The following is a 21175-nucleotide window of genomic DNA, read 5'->3' on the forward strand; positions in this document are numbered from 1 at the left end:
GAATCCTTGAACGCTAAAGCATTATGTATATTGCTATAAAGCCGTGTGCATTATATTACCAATATCTTTTAAAAGACTTCACGAGGAGGGTATTTTTGTCCACTGAATTATAATAATATTTCAGTACAGCAGTCCTTACCGTATCATTACGGTAGATTTTGACTGACTGGCAATATGCTACAGTTACCTGGTGATTAATGATTCTGGCTTTTGGGCTAAAATGCTTTGCATAAATATGATCGTTTTCAATCAACTATTTTCATGATTATCAACAATGTCAGGAACCTTTTAAGATTCGCCTGATAATATCCAATTACTTAACGGTCGCTACAGTCCTTCGGAACAGTCGAAAGATCGAGGTTCTTAAAATGCAATGCTATGAAAAAATCAAGTGTTACTCGCAAGCACTAACAATCACATACCTGTTGTAGTTGATACCACATCTGCTCCCTTCCCTAATTCATATGAAGCTGTTTCTGTCGCCATATATGATAAATTACAGATTGATGCAAGTTCCATTTTGTTTCAAGAACCTGAAAAGAAAAGAAATGGTTGCTATTTAATGCGGAAGATTCCTCTTTTATTCCAATGGCTGGATTATGACTCACTATTGGTTATAAAATCCCAGGCTTTCATTAACCTCTAGGAGTTATCTCGGCGAATGATTTCAGTGAAGAGAGCTACTGCAAAAGTTGGGATGACAGGCTATACGATATCATAATTAATTCAACATGATAAAGTAGCGTTACAATATCTACGGTCATCAGAAAATGAGAAGTATGTTGCATGGCATGAGTGGGAAACGTGAATGTGTATGACATATGGCAAAGGATGGAAAAGATTCACCCAATGGCGTTCCTGTACATGATGAACCAAACCTAAATCATTGTGGACTACTCCAGCAACGCTCGAAGTCTCAAAAAAGTGACACACTCTAGCCAGACTTAAAGGCAAAATATTATTGATCATAGAGTGAATAAGGTAGGGATTCAAAACTGTGTATAATATTAATGTTACTCTACCATGGAAAAAAAAAACGGGTTGGTATTTCAAAACCTCATAAGTCACTGAACCGTTCCTACTCGTCACCAAGTGACCAGTTAGCCTTCAACTGAATAGCAAGCTCTGGAATTTTCTCCATGCTTTCGTTTTCTGTGGCAACCACGATAATTCATGCTTGTTTCCAGCACGGGAGACTTGAGAATAAGCTACCGTCCTTTCGGCCTCTGAATGAAGAGGAAAAAGTTCAGTGTTAAAAACTGTTTTTGTTTAAGTCAGGTTAAGTTGGCAGGGTAAGCACGGTCTCTTGCATCCAAGCCCGGCATTTGAAAGCTTATAATTCCTATTTATTATTTTACCTCTTTATTCACTTCGATATCTGAGAACAGCTTATTTATTATGTGACCGACTGATTTACTTAATTATAAAAAATAAACTGACTCAACATTTTTTTCGTATAGTGAGGATGGTTACAAAATAGAAATAAAAAAAAAAAACACGCACATTTGGATCGCTGCTCGTAAACATGATATAAAAAGTAAGCAACGCAGTGAAAAAGAGCACTTCCCTCTCTCTTCTTTCTTCTCTCTCTCTCTCTCTCTCTCTCTCTCTCTCCTCTTCATAAACAAAAGCAAAAAATAAAATAATCGAACAATAGCAAACAGAATAATCGACACTTGTTTAGAATTCGACGAATGCCGTCCTCATTTCTCGCTCTAAACCTCGCATTATACGACACAAGTGTTTGTCGGTAAGAGGCTCGCCGGGTAAGCCCTATATGTGTTCTTGCATCCTGCTTTAGCGTTGTAATGACGGAAGAGAGCAAGATTTTATTATTATTTCTTCTCCCTCTCATTTTTTCCTCCTTCTCTCCCCAGCTGAAGGAGAGTCGTGGATTTAAAAAGGGAGATGGGTGGTTCTATTAGTTCAGGGAAGAAGGGAGGGGGAGGGAATAAATGACGTGAGGGGGAAGGGGTGGGGAGAAGAAGGGAGGTGCGGAGGAGGGAGGGAGTAAATGACGTGAGAGGGAGGAGTAGGAGAAGGGACAGAGAGAGAGAGAGAGAGAGAGAGAGAGAGAGAGAGAGAGAGAGAGAGAGAAGAAGGATGGTCGGGGCAAAACATTTTGATGATCGATCAGCCAAAGGGTTTAGGAGAGACATGTGTGTGTTTGTGAGTGTGTTTGTGTGTGTGTGTGCGTGTGCGTGTGTAGAAGGGAGGAGCGCCGATACGAGGGAAGAGAAAGGAGGATTGTAGGGGGTAAGGGGAAGAGAGAAGGGGGAAAAGCAGCAGGAGCCCAATCAGGGCCTGATAGGGAGCCAAGGTGGAGCTCTGAGGGGAGGGAAAAGGAAAGGGGGTAATGTACGTACGACGGGCGAGGAGAGAGAGAGAGAGAGAGAGAGAGAGAGAGAGAGAGAGAGAGAGAGAGAGAGAGAGAAGCTGATAAATGAGAAAAGGGGGAAATTCATTACTCTTTACTAAGAAGGACGCGAAAGAAATATACAGCAGTTGTTTTTACATCAATTCTTTCTTATTATATTGTGAGATATTGAATATCGCAAAAGAGCTTGTGGGAATCTCCAGTGCTAATATATGCAAGATTAATGCTGCTAATCATGATCACTTCATTTGAATTACTCAGCTGGGAATACTATAAATTCGATGGTAATTGGATGCATTATGTAAGGGAGATAAGGGTAAAATAAGTCAGGCTCTCTTCCAGCGCGGTAAGTGATGCTCTTATTGCACTGTTTGCTGGCTGTTTCTTCCCCCTCTACGTCAAAGCTTTGGAGTTCTCTTGTTGCTCCCGTTTTCCCTTGTGTTGGTTGGCTGGTTTAGCTTCTGCCGGCCTTGTATCAGTACAGGCCCTTGCCTAGAGGCGACCCGTAGTTGTTCTAAGGTGTAAACGGAAATAAGGCGATTTCGGGAAAGCTCCACTTTTCCTTCCTGTCAATTTTTTGTTTCGTGTTCTGCGTGCCCGGGCAACGTAGGGACATTAGGTTGTCTAATTTATTGACTTTTACGTAATAAAAAAGTAATGAAATGGCATGCGTACTTGCTATTTCGTATGTATGCATATATGTACGCATGGATTATCAGTACAAACTAGGCTGTCGCTTACGTTTATTTACATAATAAATGTTGAAAATAATAATTCCCAAGTTTGTAAATCCTTCTGCGAGAATGCAAAAGAATAACTAAACAGATCAGTAAACAACGAGACCTGTCTTTTTTTTTATTATTTCTTTTAAGCAAGGGTCAGCTTCCTCTTAAAAGCTTCAAACCAAACCAAGCACCGCCACGTGTCTGCAAAATCCTAGCCCCCCTCCTAAAATCCACGACTTTCAAGCTGCCTCTTGCACCCATACAGTTACCTCATCAGCCGCACGTCGAGCCCAACGTAAAGAGAGCACATCAGCTAAGCAAAAGCGCACCTACCATGGCATTTCCTGTCTATGACCAGACGGAACCTGCTCAGGAGGACGTCTAACCCCTTCATTTGGTATGAAGAATACTCGGAACTTACAGTAGAAGCACACTCAGCTAGGGTCGCGACAAGAGCCCTCAACGATATTTTGTCATTTGACGATAAACTGGAGAAACAGACGCATGTGGACGTTTAATATCCAGATTTTATGACGTTGTCAGAATAACTAACAGTATAATAGGTAAAGATACTTTACTTTGCACTACGGAGTACCACTGAGTTTCGTCTTCCCAATGTAATACACAGCCTCTTCATTATTGATAACTCAGTACATACATACATACATATAAGCACAGTAGCACCACAATAGTTCCGTGGGATATAAACATACACAAGAGCTCGCAGGATACGTGAAAGGAAGATTCGAAGATACTGTGCTTTCGTTTACCGTGATCATGTTTAGAAAGACAAGAAAAAAATGTGTATATATATATATATATATATATATATATACATACATATATATATATATATATACAGAAAATCTAGACTCAGTGGCCTCGTTAAACTCTGAATAATACACACACACAATAATAATAATAATAATAATAATAATAATAATAATAATAATAATAATAATAACCTGTCAAGACCAAACTAAAACGCACACCCTTCAACACAGTCAGTTAACTGGAAGTAGTCAATCATTTAACTCTTGATATAAACTGTCATCTAGATGTATCTTGAGTCTCGTGGCTCTTTACGCTCTTCTTACCATGAGGATTAAATATCTGGGTTATTAACAGTAAGACTGGTTCAATGGTGACGTTTGGGTAGAACAGAAGCAAACACCGTCCTATTCATTATCATATGGGTCACTATAAGTGAGGAATATAAGAGTGAGAGGGAGGACGGGGAGGACAAGGAGAAAAGGAATTGTGAGAAGCAATAAATTAGCTTTTGAGTACCTTTACCTGGCTTACATTTGAAATTAAAGGAAGACACAGGGAGTAAAAGAGAGGAAGAAACAGGATGTGGAGGAGGGAGGAGGAGGAGGGAGGAGGGGGAGGAGGAGGGAGGGAGGAGGAGGAGGAGGAGGAGGGGAGGAGGAGGAGGAAGAAGAAGAGAAGGCGGAGGAAGAGGAGGAGACAGAAAGAACAAACAAATAACTTCATCAGTATTTGAGGAGGAGGAGGAAGAGGAGGAGGAGGAGGAGGAGGAGGAGGAGAAGGAGGAGGAGGAGGAGGAGGAACAGCAGAGAGAAAAAACAAACAAATAACTTCATCAATATAATTTACAGCTCAATAAAAGAAGATTAGTTTAAGAAAACAGGTGGAGAGTGACCATGAAAAACCCAGGATAATGATGAAAATATAAAATAATCTCTTTTGACTTACAGCCAAAACACTAAAAAATAAAGGTATAATTTGCAAAAAAAAAAAAAAAAGAAAAAAATAGAACCGAGTAGCTATTCCGTCCTGTTAGTAATAGAATAAAAGTAAATGGAAAAAATAATGCATGATAAACAGTCTATAAATATTCCACTAACCAATGTGGAAAAAAATAACGCCAGAGATTACACCAAGGACACCGTGGGAGAACGCCACTCAAAATGGGAACCGGTTCCGTGAGCGGACACCTCGCTATGTAATCTTTTGGCCGTGCGTTCGTTATTCGGTCTTATTTTCACTTGCTTGGATGTTACACGCAGTTCTGGTTACACGTGGCTATAATTCACTCTTCCCAGCTACCGGATGACTCGGCAAATTTTGGCCCTCTCATATCCAGAGGGCTTTTACATAATGCTGCTCCAGAAACCTCTCGTTTCTCGTATAATCAAATCAAATAATAATAATAATAATAATAATAATAATAATAATAATAATAATAATAATAATAAGGATTCCATTATCAATATCAGTTATGTTACTAACGACAATAATATCAATAGCCTCCGTGAGCAACACACAAATAACCACCCACCCCATGAACAAAAAATGGGCAGAATTGATTGATTTTAAAAAAATTAGGCTGTCAAACCAAGCACCGAAAGATTTTTCGGTCATGCACTGCTTAAGACAGTGAAAAGAGGGAATTGGAGTGGTGAGACAGCATGATTATTATTATTATTATTATTATTATTATTATTCAGTAGATGAAACCTATTCATATGGAACAAACTTACAGGGACCACTGACTTGAAATTCAAGCTTCCAAAGAATATGGCGTTTATTAGGAAGAAGTAAGAGAAGGTAAAGGGAAATATAGAAAGGAGAGATCTCACTTATTAAAAAAAAGGAAACAATAAATTAATGAACATATCCAGAAAATAAATGAGATAAAGTTCAAAGATCTAAAGAAGGAACCGAGAGAAAAACTCACAGCTACACTAAAAGGGTATAGTTAGAGAGGTTGGACAGCAAAATTTAAGAAAGGAAGTAGGAACGGAAGTGAAGTTACAGGACAGGTTAAAAAGCGGGTGCAACTGAAAGCCGAAGACATACTGCAAATACCCTTTAGTTACGCCTACAGTGCACAACGTGAGGTGCACAGACGGTTCTACCCCTTACGGGGAAGATGAACAGAATAACCATAACAAGCCAGAATGGCCACGCAGTTTGAAAATGTGGCAGGAACCTGAAATTAGGAATCTGTATAAAATTTTCACCGAGTTTCTTTCCCTCTGACATTGAGAATTGTAGTCCTCGTAAAGCTTAAGGATTTTAAATGTATATCTAACAGTATGCATGGGCTTAATACTCAAAGAGACGGTCTCATCTTACTGTCACCTTTGAAGAACATGACTGTTTTTCATAAATTTCGATAACGTTACTGCCGAGATTATAGAAGAATATTACTTCTGTTACTGCTACCATTACCAGAAAATGATAAAGAAAGCGTAAATTATTACAACAACAACAACAACAACAACAACAACAACAACAACAACAACAATAATAATAATAATAATAATAATAATAACAACAACAATAATAATACAAAAAAGAGTAGAATGTAGGCATATATCTATTTTCAGTGTGTAACGCAGGCAGTCTATGGTATGGAGATTACAGGTTAACCATCATTTTATATCGAGCGAACAAGAAATGCTCAGCAATTTGAGGAATTTGACATAAGTATGATGCAACAGCAATATTACCGTCATTTTTGACACGACAGGCATACCAATAACAATAATGTTAAGATACTTTCTTCCTACAATGAAAATGCATAGTGAAAAAACTAGAGAAAAGGTATAAAACAGTATTTTATGCCACTATACTTTTTGGTGTATAAACTGCGGCAGTAACTGTTGAAATACACAGGAAAAGAAAGAAAATCATTTTAAAACCTCAGCATTAAAAATCCATGTCAGCAGAAAGTACAAACTAGGGATTTGTTTCCATTCAAGGGCTAAAATATTAATACTGCAGCACAGAGGCAAGGGAAAGGTCACTCAACTGCCAAACAATGTCTAAAGAGACTGATCACAGCACACATATGATTAGCATTTTTGACCCTCCCCACCCATGTAAGACCTGGGGGACTAAGACTATTGACTCCTGATGACTCAGAAGGTAAACCTAAGGACCCAAATCCCCAAATCTAGCTCCAGAGAGACAGTAAGGTCTGTGTCAGTGAAAACCTATCAAGCCCAGAGTGGGGCTGGAACACAAGCCCAGCGCTTTGAAACTTCGCCAATGATCATTTTTCCAATAACGTTAAGACCTCCAGTAGTCCTGTATCCACGGCTGATACCAATAAGGCTACTAATGATTAGCGGAAGCTCAACCCCCCCCTCCCCCTGCCATCCCACAGGTTGCAATTCAATAGCATTGGCCACCCAGCAGCAAAATAGAAGCCTCAATGATATCGGCTCTGGCTAAATTATTTAACGCTCCAAAAAAACTGCTACGAAGGTTTCAATAAAATATAATCTAAAAAAAAAATTAGAATCTGATACTCGTTTGGAAAAGCTATTTCGATCGTGGCCCTTGACCATTCCCAGAACAAGCATCTGATATTGCACCAAAACCCACGACGAAACTGGTTCTCAATAAGAAAACTATCTTCAAATTGACTCTCAATAAAAAAAAAAAACTTTATAAATTGACTCTCAACAGAAAACCCTGTCTCAAAATTGAGCCTGAATATAAAAATATATAATGAAATAAATACTCACTAGCTAAAGTTATTTAGAAATTAACTCGACAGAAACAGCTGTCTGAAAATTGAACCTCAAGAGAAAAGTATGTAATGAAATAAAGTCTCTACAGTAAAAGTGAAGTCAAAATTGACTCCCAATAGAAAAAACTGCCTCAAAATTGAGCATCAATAAGCTGTTTGAAATTGTCCCTCAGTAAAGAATATCTTGAAATTGACCATCATTATCAATCTAACCTTACCTGTCTCGTGACTGACCTATCATAGAAAAACAAGCTGTTTGAAGTCGGATCACCAACGGATCCTTAATATAAAAAACTGTCTCCAAAGTGACCATCAATGGATAAGCTGTGTCGAATTCATTCCCCAATAGAAAACTTACCGGGACCATAGTATCTGAAAACAATAACAATAAAGAACAAGTAAAAAATGCACCAAAGTTTCTTCGGCGCAATCGAGTTTTCTGCACAACCGCTACAGCATAAAATCAAGGCCACCGAAAATAGATCTATCTCTTTTTGGTCTCGATATAATGCTGTATGATCCGCGGCCCATGAAACTTTAACCACGGCCTGGTGGTGGCCTATTCTATATTGTTGCCAGAAGCACGACTATGGCTAACTTTAATCTTAAATGAAATAAAAACTACTGAGGCTAGAGGGCTGCAATTTGGTATGTTTGATGACTGGAGGGTGGAGGACCAATATATCAATTTGCGTTTCTCCTAGCCCAGTAGTTTTTAAAGATCTGGGGCAGACAGAAAAAGTGCATAGAAAAAAGTGTGGACAGAATAAAGTGCGGTCGGACACAAAGTTGGCATAACAGTTTTCTTTTTTACAGAAAACTAATAAAAAGGTGTGATCCCTAAACTGACCCCACTCGAAAAATCTCTCAAAAATTACTGACCTTCAATAAGAAATGTATTACATCGAAACTTACTCTCAAAACAACATTTGTCTTTAAAATAACGTTCAATACAAAGCGCTAGCTTGAATTTCAGTTTCAATATAAAATTGCTATCTTGAAATTGGCATTCAATAGAAAGAACTGTCACAAGATTGATCCCCAATAGAAAATTGATATCTCAGAATTGATCACTTTCAAGGGAAAAGACCGTATCGTAATCGACCCTAACAAAAAAAAAAAAAAAAAATCCGTCTTGAAACTGACCTTCTCAGAAAATTCTTTCTTAAAACTGGTTCTTATTTTCAAAAGAAAATCCGTCTCGAAATTACCCTTAATGGTAAAAAAAAATCGTCTCGGAATGACCCTTAATGATAAAAAAAATTCCGTCTCGAAATGACCCTTAATGTTAAAAAAATCCGTCTCGAAATTGACCCTTAATGGTAAAAAAAAAATCCGTCTCGAAATGACCCTTAATGGTAAAAAAAATCCTTCACAAAATGACCCTTAATGATAAAAAAAAATCCGTCTAGAAATAACCCTTAAAAGTTAAAAAAAAATCCGTCTCGAAATGAACCCTAATGGTAAAAATTTCCCTCTCGAAATGACCCCTAATGATAAAAGAAATATTCGTCTCGGAAAGACCCTTAATGGCAAATAAAAAAAAAAATCCGTCTCGACACTGACCCGCAATAGAAAAAGGTATCTCGAAACAGTTTGCTCTCAGCAGAAAAGCTCATCCCGACATTAGCCCCTAAAAAAAGGGGGGAAACAAATTCGCCTCAAAACTGACCCCTACTGAACATAAATCGTTCTCGAAATTGGGCCTGTAAAGAAAACTCCATCTCGACACTGACCTGCAATAGAAAAAGGCGTCTCGGAACAGTTTTCTCTCAACAAGGAAGGTTATCTTGACATTAACCCCTAACAAAAGGGGGAAAGAAATTCGCCTCAAAATTGACCTCTAATGAACATAAATCGTTCTCGAAATTGGACCTGTAAAGAAAACTCCGCCTCGACATTGACCTGCAATAGAAAAAGGCGTCTCGGAACAATTTTCTCTCAACAAGAAAGGTTATCTTGACATTAACCCCTAAAAAAAAGGGGGAAACAAATTCGCCTCAAAATTGACCCCTAATGAACATAAATCGTTCTCGAAATTGGACCTGCAAAGAAAACTCCGTCTCGACATTGACCCGCAACAGAAAAAGGTGTCTCAAAATTGCCCCCCAGTATAATGAGGTGTGACCACTTTCTCATCAGCCGGTGATTAGCACTGACCACATCTCGTGACGAATGTGTCTCTGCTGGTTTCGTATATATCAGAGTCTTTAATCAAAAATGATTTATGGGGGACATTTTTCTTTTTGCGCTGTCATATATCACTTCAAATGGCCTTACCAAATCTTTGCAATTATTATTATCTTGCTCTCCATATTGATATTTCGTACCTGATAGCATTTTGTGTGATGTTTATCCTTCAATCTGAGGATACAAATTAGCTCCTTTTGCTTTTAGAATGGAATTATTCTAATGTATGCATGCAGTAACACTTGAAAATGAGTTTAACTGATATATATATATATATATATATATATATATATATATATATATATATATATATATATATATATATAAATATATAATATATATATATATATATATATATATATATATATATATATATATATATATATATATATATACATATATATTATACATATATCTATATATATCGATATTATAACGTTGCAAGCAATTAAAATATATTACGCATATATCCTGCATAGAAAAATACACCCTTGAAAAATCCAAGACAGCGTTGGTTTTAGCCAGTGCACGTGCAGAATTATAAAAACCCCAAACACTGACGTTTCCGGTTTCATAATCGGTTTGTAGTCGAATTAATCCAGCCGTAATTAGGCTCCTGTTTTTATTTAGAGAAGTGCATTGAAAAAAAAAAAAGAAGCAAATACTGTGGCGTGCAGTATTCCGCAACGCGTAAACTGGCTCCAACAGTAGCTAGGATAATGCGTAAATCTAATAATTAAGGTGGTTAGTGGAATGCGATGTCTGGACCCCCTCTGGGTAATAATCGTCTGCTAAACCCTCTTTAAGTGGCGCGTTCATTTTCTCCCTGTTGAATGACCTTTCTTTTCCTTTTTATTTCTTTTTGGTGCCCGTTCTCTAATTCCTCACACCTTCCTTCTCCTATTCCTGTCCTCCTACTCCTTCTCTATCTACTTCTACGTCTTTCCTATTTTCCCCATCCCCTGTTTTCCATGTCTTTTTTCCTCTTACCTCCACCCCTAACTCCTCCCTCTAAGCATTTCCTTTTCTATCTACCTTCGCTATTTCCTCTCTCTCTCTCTCTCTCTCTCTCTCCCATGCTTTAACTACCATCCAGTTTCGGAATATGTTTAATCGCAATTTCTTCACCATCTGTGGTAGATGTCGTTCGCTGTCCCAGGTGCCCATGTCAGGCTGCCCCGCCTCACAAATGCTGACGAGAGTAATACGCTTTGAACAGTCTGACATTCTGTTTTCTATTAGACTGCAGAATTTTGTGTTTTATTTTTGCGGAATATCATTTACTTTTCACAATGCTGTTAGAGATTATATATATATATATATATATATATATATATATATATATATATATATATATATATATATATATATATATATAATCAGTAAGCTACAAACGTCCTTAATATCCAAATAACTTACCTGGAAATAATATATTTTCATATATGCTACCGAAGGGAATTCTTAGTTGATAATAAGTTCGTCGTCCCGTGGCTCGAACCAGCGAAGGACAAGAACTCAGGACTACAGTGGACGCTTAACTCACGCGGCCAGCAAGGAGGTATATGGATATCGTCTCCCATATACAAATCGCCCGTCGAACTCAGGTGTCGGTAATTAGACGGGACGACATCCACCCACCTCTGCCATGCTAACCGTGTAGTGCGTCTGCTGGTTCGAGCCCACGGACGACGGAACTAATTATCCACTAAAAAATTCCCTTCGGTAAATATATGAAAAATATATTACTTCGAGGTAGAGCGAATTGGATATTAAAGACGTTTGTAGGTTACTGATTGTATATGAATCACGGTGATGTGATAAAAAGTCATATATATATATATATAGTATATATATATATATATATATATATATATATATATATATATATATATATATATAATTACAAGAATTAAGCTAAATGTCGTATGTTTTTGATTGTACAATTCTGCGCTACTGGAATATCACAGAAGGGGAAATTTAAGTGACAAATGGTTTGGCACCTAAGTGACTCGAACGCCCGACAGTACCCACCACAGTACGTATGTATGTATATAAAAATATGGTGGCCCTCAGGAATTTTATAAACACCGCATACATTCTCTCTAATAAGAAAAATGTGAATTTTTAAGGGGCATCGCAATGTTCAGAAACACAGAACTTAAACCGGTTTCCTCAAAAAAATTCTTTGTTGACTTAGCAAGAGAACTATGTGCCTGGCAGATTATCGAATACGGTAATGATGATAAGTTGGTGAATCAAAGGGTCAGCTCCTTAATGTATATAGTTGTAGTCTTCTCTAAGTATTATTCTTTTATGTGTGTGTGTGTGTGTGTGTGTGTGTGTGTGACAGCACACGTATTAAGACAGGGTTACGGCTGTTATAAATGTTCTCAAGTAACCGTCAAAATCTCTTAAATCTTCCTCGTGTTTATTCCTTTTCCTAGGACCGGAATCTAATTTGGTCGTTTTATGGAGCCAGTGCCATCCGAAAATGTCATCATTAACTTTATTTCAGGCACGGCAAAAACATTTCTCTGGCCGCATCTTCCCCCGCCCTTCGAGGGACTAATTGTCACTTTCTTTCAGTTCCTCCATTCCAACTTCACAATTCACCCTAAGGTGACGTCGGAATAACAAGTGTTCCGGCATCTTTTTGTGGCCTTCGTTTCACCATTATTATTCTTCAATACCACAGTTAAACTGAAGTCACGAATGCTCCTTGGGGTAATTTCACACATTCACGAACGTGCGCGACTTCGATTTTACAATTATTGGCCATTTGGCGCAAAGTTTGTAACACTAAAAGGTGCCAGATATTGACCATGTGTGACACCGTCACTTGTTGAAATGGGAGATGCGTCAGTCCAACTGCTGCTGTAATACCTTCATACATACTTTAAAAAATTTAATTTCCCGTTTGTTTTCTACTAGGCAACATTTTTTTTTTTTGTCGTTCCATTTCTTGTTTTGTTTACATACAGGTGGTCAAAACCGAAGCAAAAGAGCATATAACAGTCGTACATAACTGATTAATTATTGATAGCATTTGACAGCAGCTACAATTATTTGTTTCTTGCTGTTACCCACTTCCATTATAAAAAATAAGCACACATTCATAAAACCTTTTAATTTCTCAACAGTCTTCTTTTAAAGGCCGAAAAGAGACCACAGACCCCTACGACTGTGTTCCTACTGTAATAAGATATATATATATACTGTATATATATATATATGTGTGTGTATATTATATATATATATATGTATACACACACACACACACACACACACACACACACACACACAACACATATATATAGTATATATATATATATATATATATATATATATATATATATATATATATCACGTCTGAGGGCTTTAGAGTATAACACAAACACTTTTGAGACTTAATCAATTTTGGAAAAATCACTAACCATTTTGACATCTTGTCACCTGAGTATTACAACCAAACAAAGTCTCGGAGACATGTGGCCTCAGCCAGAATAAATAATCGAGCTGTTTCCAGACATCTAACCTTCCAAGCATAATTCAAAAATTGCTCTGAAACATGTAGCCCTTCAGTATTGTGACAGGAATAAAGATGTTTCGGAACAGCTTGTGTTTAAGACTCAAACCTCAAACCGGTTTTTAATGTCAACTTCAGAATGACCTAAATATTGACAGAATAAATCCATCTACAATATTTTGAGTTATAGTTGGGTCTGGCTCCACATTTTAGTGCTAAATTAGAGAAAATATTTATAAGCCCTTCCCCATATATACAGTATATACATGTATGTAGGTGTGTGTACAAGTAAGTGTAACACCTAAGATCGATCTCTGAAGGAAGGAAACTGTTCAGGGCCGTTCCCTGAAAAATGAAAAATTCATTATGCCTACCGACCTAAGAATGAATTTGTACCTGATAATACTAGATAATACTATGTAGACTGTGGTAGGCCACAGCCTGAGCTACGAAGGACACAGGACCAACAGTTCTTTCCAACAGCCTTGTACCTACTTTTTGGATATTCTAAGCACAACCTTTTCTCCTATGATAAACAATAAATGACTAACGAAAAAATTTGATTTCTCTCTCTTTCCCTTCCATCCTGGGGGGAATTTCAATATACTTATTACGCTTAATCATATAAATAAGTGGGGAATCTCGCAATGCAGCAGGTGCTGGGCAAGGCCCTCCTCCGTTATGCAAGTCACCTTTATGAAAACATCCAAGCAACTGCATCGCGACGACTCCTGTCATAGATTATCGCTCGATCGGAGACGTAATTGCTACTGGTATGCTACGGTGTGCTATTACGGCTTTACCAGGGTACTATCCTGAGGTATAGGTAAGAGTTACGACAAGGAGCTGGCGATCAGAGTACCCCCACCCCCATAAAATTGAGGTGTGGAAATGGTAGGTGTTTGTTTCTTATCTTCGGGTCGAGTTCCGCTCCGCCGGACTTGTGACTGAGAGTCAAAACTTGATGCATTTTGAAGGGGATGTGATTACAGACAATGAGAGAGAGAGAGAGAAAGGGGCAGCGAGAAATACGGGAACCGGAAACACGAGAATGCATACGTAAGAGCCGTACATGTATTCAACGCACGCACGTTCATTTACATAAAAATAGACTCGTGGACGAATTATTGCCAGTGGGCGAAACGGTCATTAAGAACTCGACGTCATAATTTATATGAGATAAAAAAAAGAAAACAGCCATTCACCTGCATTCTTATATCGTTGTAGCTCCAAGCTATTAGGTAATTTCTGCGGAGAGAGAGAGAGAGAGAGAGAGAGAGAGAGAGAGAGAGAGAGAGAGAGAGAAGGGGGGGAGGGGGTTAGTGAGGGAAAAGAAGGAAAGATGGCAGTGAGAGGCAACACACCTTTTTCATCGATACTGTAATTATGTTCGGATAATGTTAACAAATTTCATCCTAACATTACAACCCATGACCACAATGCTCTCTCTCTCTCTCTCTCTCTCTCTCACGTGTGCCAAGTGCGTATGATTTCCCATGTTGCATAAACTTTTTCCACCGCTATCATTACGAACCGAGTTCCAAATACCATCATTTCCCACACCAGTGTCAATTGTCCACCTGGAAATATTTCTAAAACTAATTGCCTGTAATTACGGCATCTCCCATGAGAGAAGGAAATGTCAGTTTTTGTCTTTTCTTTATAACTCTCTCTCTCTCTCTCTCTCTTTCTTTCTCCTTCGAGCTCTTCATCTGCTAATATTTTTTTTTTAATTCTTTACACTTGAAATTGCCTACCGATGTACCTCACAGGAAGTCAAAGCGAGTCTTTATATGACTTAGCATTACCGGTCTTTTTTTTTTCTCTCACTCTCTTTTTTTTTTATTTTTAACTACTGTCGCATCCCTCAGGATGCCATGCTTTAATGGCGTCACTCAGTATCATTCCTTCTGGTGCTAAGCTCGCAGGGCGCTTCTTCGGCGGAATTCCTACAGGACTCCTCTTAAAAATCATCCGATCGCTCCTGGTAGTGTGCTGTGAGGGATTATGTACGTTCTTTCTCTTTCTTATTTTTGCTCTTTCTCTCTTCTGACCTTTTTTTTTTTTTTATCCCCAAGGGGACTGATCTTCGCGAAAGGGTCGACTACTGCTCTCTGTCACGTAGGATATTTCCACGAGGAGACGAGGGAAGTCTGTGCTCTCTTTGAGGCTCGCTTTCTCTAACTCAGATAACTGGGAGTCGAACTTTTGGTTGAAGGGAGGTAATTGTTTAAACACACATATATATATATACATATACATATATATATATATATATATATATATATATGCAGTATATAATATATATATACACGCACATATACTTATATATATGAATGAAACATTACCCGAAGCCCTTTGGTTAAGTTCACCTCATCAGCTATAGCTTCATTAAAGCCAGAACCTCTTGACAGTTAGTCCACAATGGCAGGTCGCAACCAGCGTGAAGGGGGCGTAGTAGCTGGCACACCAGGTTTATATATATATATATATATATATATATATATATATATATATATATATATATATATATATATATATATATATATATATATATGAATATAAGAAGGTCTATATTACACTGTAGTATTACAGGACAGACAGTCTATATATATATATATATATATATATATATATATATATATATATATATATATTATATTATATATATATATATATATATAATGACGGAAGGTGTACATGATATACCACACAAGTCGTTTTAGGTTGTAATAACTCATTACCTAAATCTTTAACTTTAAAGATTCATTCATTTATATCGGTGCTAAAGAAAAAAAAAACGATCCTGAAACCAGGAGGTAGCAAATATTGCTTTCAAAAAGTCTTAGTTTAATGTCTATGAAGGAGGGAACTGCCGTGCATGAACAAGGGCTCTTTTTAAGGTAAAATGAACGAAATGATTATCTAAGCACACCAGCTGCCTGCCTGTCTGTCTATCTTTCTCTTCCTTCGCTTATCTCTCTCTCTCTTCTCTCTCTCTCTCTCTCTCTCTCTCTCTCTCTCTCTCTCATTGTTATGAAATCGATATAAAACTAAATCCATTGTTAAATTCTATAATACAATTCCTGAGTCATAGGTAACGCATGAATCTCCCTCCTACAAGTAAGTGAAAAAAAATGCTAGATATATGAATAATAACTTTCATCGCAAGGTGATCAATGATTTTTAATATATATTCCTAAATGGAGAGAAATTTTTATTCCGTTCATATTTCTTACAAAAGAATCGTGCGGTCTTATTGACAAGTAGCCTACCAATGATATCTTCGTTATGCTAAACTTTATTTCTATTTTACCTTCTTCCTACATTTCCCGAGAATCGTTACGTTTATCATTATTTCAGGAACTGTTCACTCATTACAATCCAAAAAATTTATACCACGATGTTCTAGAAAAGTTTTTTTATATATAAAGTGCAGATGCTATTTTTGTGAAAAAAAAAAACTATAAGGAGTGGGATATGGATTTTCGAAATCGAGACTGAACTTTTACAAATTTTATATAAATTTTCCAAAAGTAAAGAAAAGAGAGAGAGAGAGAGAGAGAGAGAGAGAGAGAGAGAGAGAGAATATGGCAAGATTAATTTTATAGGAGGAAAATTTACTATACGAATCTTCCAAAGAAAAAGCACCACCTTCCCATGTGAAATTTTCAATATCGCGGCACTGCTGGATAAAAAAAAACTTTTCCAGAGTTTTTTTATTGTAAGTCACAGCACTCCATATGGGGAAGCGTCTGTGTACAAATCCCGATTCCCCATCCGAAACGACGACGTCCCAAAGATGAATACAAAGCAGGACTGAAGCAAGGCCGCATAAAGCAAGGAAAGAGCTTACGGCAGGAAAAGAAGCTTATAACACTTAACGTAAGTGGATTCTGAAGTTCTTCTAAAATGAAGGTTAAAGGAGAATGTGGACTGTACGCTTCACTTCTTGAGAGAGAGAGAGAGAGAGAGAGAGAGAGAGAGAGAGAGAGAGAGAGAGAGAGAGAGAGAGAGAGAGTACAAGTGTGCATTTCATTTTTCTTCCTCAAAGCTACTTTTCCTATTTGCAGTGTAAATGCAAATTCGTCTGGCCTTACAAGAGACATTCTACACAAAACAAGCGATGAATTTCATAACTGAAAACACTGAAAAAAATATCATATTCAAATCAAAACTAGCATTGCAGCTATGCTATTTCCATGCATTTCCAGAATTATATACAAAAACTGTCGGTTGAAAAACAGATCTTAAAAATAAATAGTCATGAATTTCAATATGGAATAAGCAAAAAAGTAGAGAGCGACTGAACAATAAACTGCCATTGCAGTCAACAGTGATATTAACAATCCCACCGACAATCTGTCAAAGTCACAAGCTCAAGAGTCAACCAATCTGGGATTTACTTTGCCCCACTTATTTCCAAATCCTGAAATACTCAATCTTTTTGTATTTACGGATTCATTTAAATCACCTCTGCACCATAAAAAACAAGTGAAAAATGCGCCAAAGTTTCTTCGGTGTAATCGAATTTTCTGTACAGCCGCTGCAGCGCATAATCAAGGCCGCCGAAAACAGATCTATCTTTCAGTGGTCCCGGTATAATGCTGTATGAACACGGCCCATGAAACGTTAACCACGGCCCGGTGGGGGCCTATCCTATATCGTTGCCAGATGCACGATCATGGTTAACTTTAACCTTAAATAAAATTTAAAAAACCACTGAGGCTAGAGGGCTGCAATTTGGTATGTTTGATGGTTGGAGGGTGGATGATCAACATACCAATTTGCAGCCCTCTAGCCTTAGTAGTTTTTAAGATCTGAGGGCAGACAGAAAAAGCGAGGACAGAAAAAAGTGCCGACGGGCAGACAAAGCTGGCACAATAGTTTTCTTTTCAGAAAACTAAAAAAAAGCAGAAAGTAGGAACAAAATTAGACGGCAGATGCTATAGACTTATGGCAGAGCGCGAAAGAAGGAAGCAGCCGAACAATACACAGAGGTAAGTACCGAATCGTCACTTTCTTTTCTCTTTTTTTTTTTTGTAAGTCTTGAAAGAACGGTAAAATCGTAATAAGTTACGTCGTTAATAACAGTAAAAAATTCCATTTTCGTCCTCTAACATGGTTATGCATTCATTGAAGAAGCTTCGCGCCACGCTTAAATGGCAGAGTAAGTGCAGCAATCTTTGTCATTTGCTGAGGAATAATTGCCGTACATGAACTCAAGCTGCACTCATTTAGGTATTCATCTGCATTCCATTTGAGCCAGATTCTCTTCCACAATTTTTCTTGTGCTTTTTCGTCTTTTTTTTTCTTGAACGCATCATAAAGGACTTCTTGAAGATTCGAGGCTCCACGTGGGATCTTGGCCCCTCTCCTCCGAAAACCTAATCTTCCTACATTCATATTACTCCTAATTGCCCTCACTTGACTCGGCTTTTCGAGGTTTTAGATTCTCGTAATTGGTGGGTGCTGCGGGCTTTGAGCCAGGCCGAGACGTCGACAAATTAGGTTATAATCTTAGTTCGAAGTAGAAGTGGTTTTAGAATGGAGTCTCTCGGAGAGAGAGAGAGAGAGAGAGAGAGAGAGAGAGAGAGACTGAAAGTGGAGGGTGAGAGTCGTCTGCGAAAATCCTGAGGGTGCCGGAAGAGTGATCTCTTGCGACGGAAAGTGACAATTGGAACTTTTAGTTGACATTAAAGTCGCAACTAAAATGATTTCAAGTACTGAAATGATAATTAAAAATTATAATTATCTTTCTGGTAATGGATATGAACTCGGGTTTTCTTTTCAACAAGGCTTAATGGCGCTAAAGTTCCCCATATATTCACGCACGCACACACACATCATACACACACGCACACACACACACACATGCATGTGTGGATGTATGGGGAAATTTAGTGCAATTAAGCCCCTTTGAAAAAAAAGCCCGATTATATACATACATACATAATACACACACACACACACTTATATATATATATATATATATATATATATATATATATATATATATATATATATATATATATATATATATATATATATATATATATAATCTGGAATTTTGAGTGGTCCCCTTCCTCAAGCTTTAGATTATTGTTGCTTTTATATTTATCATTTGATGAGCTTTGCCCTGAAATACAGTCAGCGCAACATGAACATTTTATAAACTTTTGATGAACTGATGTTGAAAAATGAGCTTTTCAGTCGAGAAACATGCCAAGTACCATCTTTAAAATATAATAAATTAAATTAAAAAATACTTTGACCCAGGATGGCGCTTGGCATGTTTCTCGACTGATAGCCTCAAATGTAACTGTCAGTCTCAACCGTGATCAGCTATCGAGGCGCAAATCTAAACTCAAACTGCAAAGGACTTTCCTGAGCTGCTGATCTCGTGCAATCCATCCACTCTGTAAATCAGCGAGAACTGATAAATATTTACTTAGCTTGTTCTTTAATATTTGACAAAATCTGGTGCTGCCTGTGTCCGCAAGCACTTCGAAAATATATTATGGTAGCTAGTGATTTCACGATGACGGAATCTTTGTGGTATTTTCCTTTTCTACCGAGAGAACCTTGGAAGTGATTGAATACCCAAATGAGATTAAAGCAAAAAAAAAAAAAAAAAAAAAAACCTTATAATAAAATTTGAGTGGATCTTGTTTGTCCTCACCTGGGTGACAGTAGGGAGATATATTGGCCTCCCCTCTAAAACTGGCTTGTCCGCCGCCATGGGGCTGGCTAGGCAGAGAAACGGGAGTGTAGGGAAACATCCACCCTCCTCCTGCAAATCCCAAAGACTGCCCTGGTAGGGCGGCAGGTAGGGATCGGAGGTTAGGGGAGACAGCAGAGACGAGCTCCAGCGCGCATAGCGCACGCCAACAAACTTGTAAATAATAATATATAAAAAATTAATTGCTTCCGAGAATTACAAATAAACAAATAATATAAATCACCCAACAAATAAACACAGAGTTTTTGAAGCACCATAGAAACAGCTGACACAAACCTAACGCACGTACAGCCCAGGCCCGATGGAAACCAGCAAAAGTGAAGGAGGGAGGAGCCTAGGGTTAGCCACGAAGAGTATTAAGATTCAGGGAACACAAAAGCATAGAAGAATATCGAAGAAAAATATCATTAACATTCTCAGTTGATTGGTTGAATCCTCAGGTCCACACCAGTCCTCTTGCACCTTTAAACAACCTGCCATATCTACGGGCCTCGTCAAGGTAATGGCCTGTACTGGCATGAGACAAGCTTAATCTAAAACCAACCATCATACGATTCCCTTGTCTCCCATGAGGGTGTTATACTCCCATGTCGGTCACTAGCCTGGATAAAAGGGGTGGGTTTAGATTATGGTTACTGTCTCAGCCTTGTCCAGTATCAATCGCCAGAGAAACTTGCATCAATACCTTAGTCGTCTGGTGCATGAGGCACCAGCTTCTGCAAGTCTCGAAAGGCTAGAGAAAGCACAGGCAAGTCACATTTAACACTTAGATCCTGAGCCTTGATTAAGTTACTGGAACTTGTAATAAGCCTTAGTAATCCGGTGCAAGCCGCAGTGGACCATAATGAAGCTCGAGTTGCATTTCATCTGTATTCTCGAGAATACCACATAAAACGTAATGAAACCTATGACAAGCTTCAACGATTTGGCGTAATCAGCACTCGGTCACAACAGGACCAGAACCCGAACAGAGTAAGAAGGAGCAAGAAAGAGTCCCATTCTACCACACGAAAAGCTCACTCGTATATTTATGAGAAGAAGACGCATCGTCAGTATCATGAGAATTAGCGAGCCTGGTCTGTTCCGGAGCGAGGCGCTAACCAAT

At 38.0% G+C, this 21175-nt stretch overlaps 1 long non-coding RNA gene across 1 annotated transcript in view; it reads right to left on the reverse strand.

Annotated features, from left to right (window-relative positions):
* Positions 1–422: 422 nt before the first annotated feature.
* Positions 423–21175, reverse strand: part of LOC136847196 (uncharacterized) — a 282989-nt gene continuing 262236 nt past the window's right edge. Inside the window, exon 6 of the long non-coding RNA XR_010855653.1 lies at positions 423–533. This is a non-coding gene — a long non-coding RNA (uncharacterized lncRNA). The remainder of the gene's footprint in view (positions 534–21175) is intronic.

The sequence above is a fragment of the Macrobrachium rosenbergii genome, chromosome 16, assembly GCF_040412425.1.
Source record: "Macrobrachium rosenbergii isolate ZJJX-2024 chromosome 16, ASM4041242v1, whole genome shotgun sequence".
Lineage (NCBI taxonomy): Eukaryota > Metazoa > Arthropoda > Malacostraca > Decapoda > Palaemonidae > Macrobrachium > Macrobrachium rosenbergii.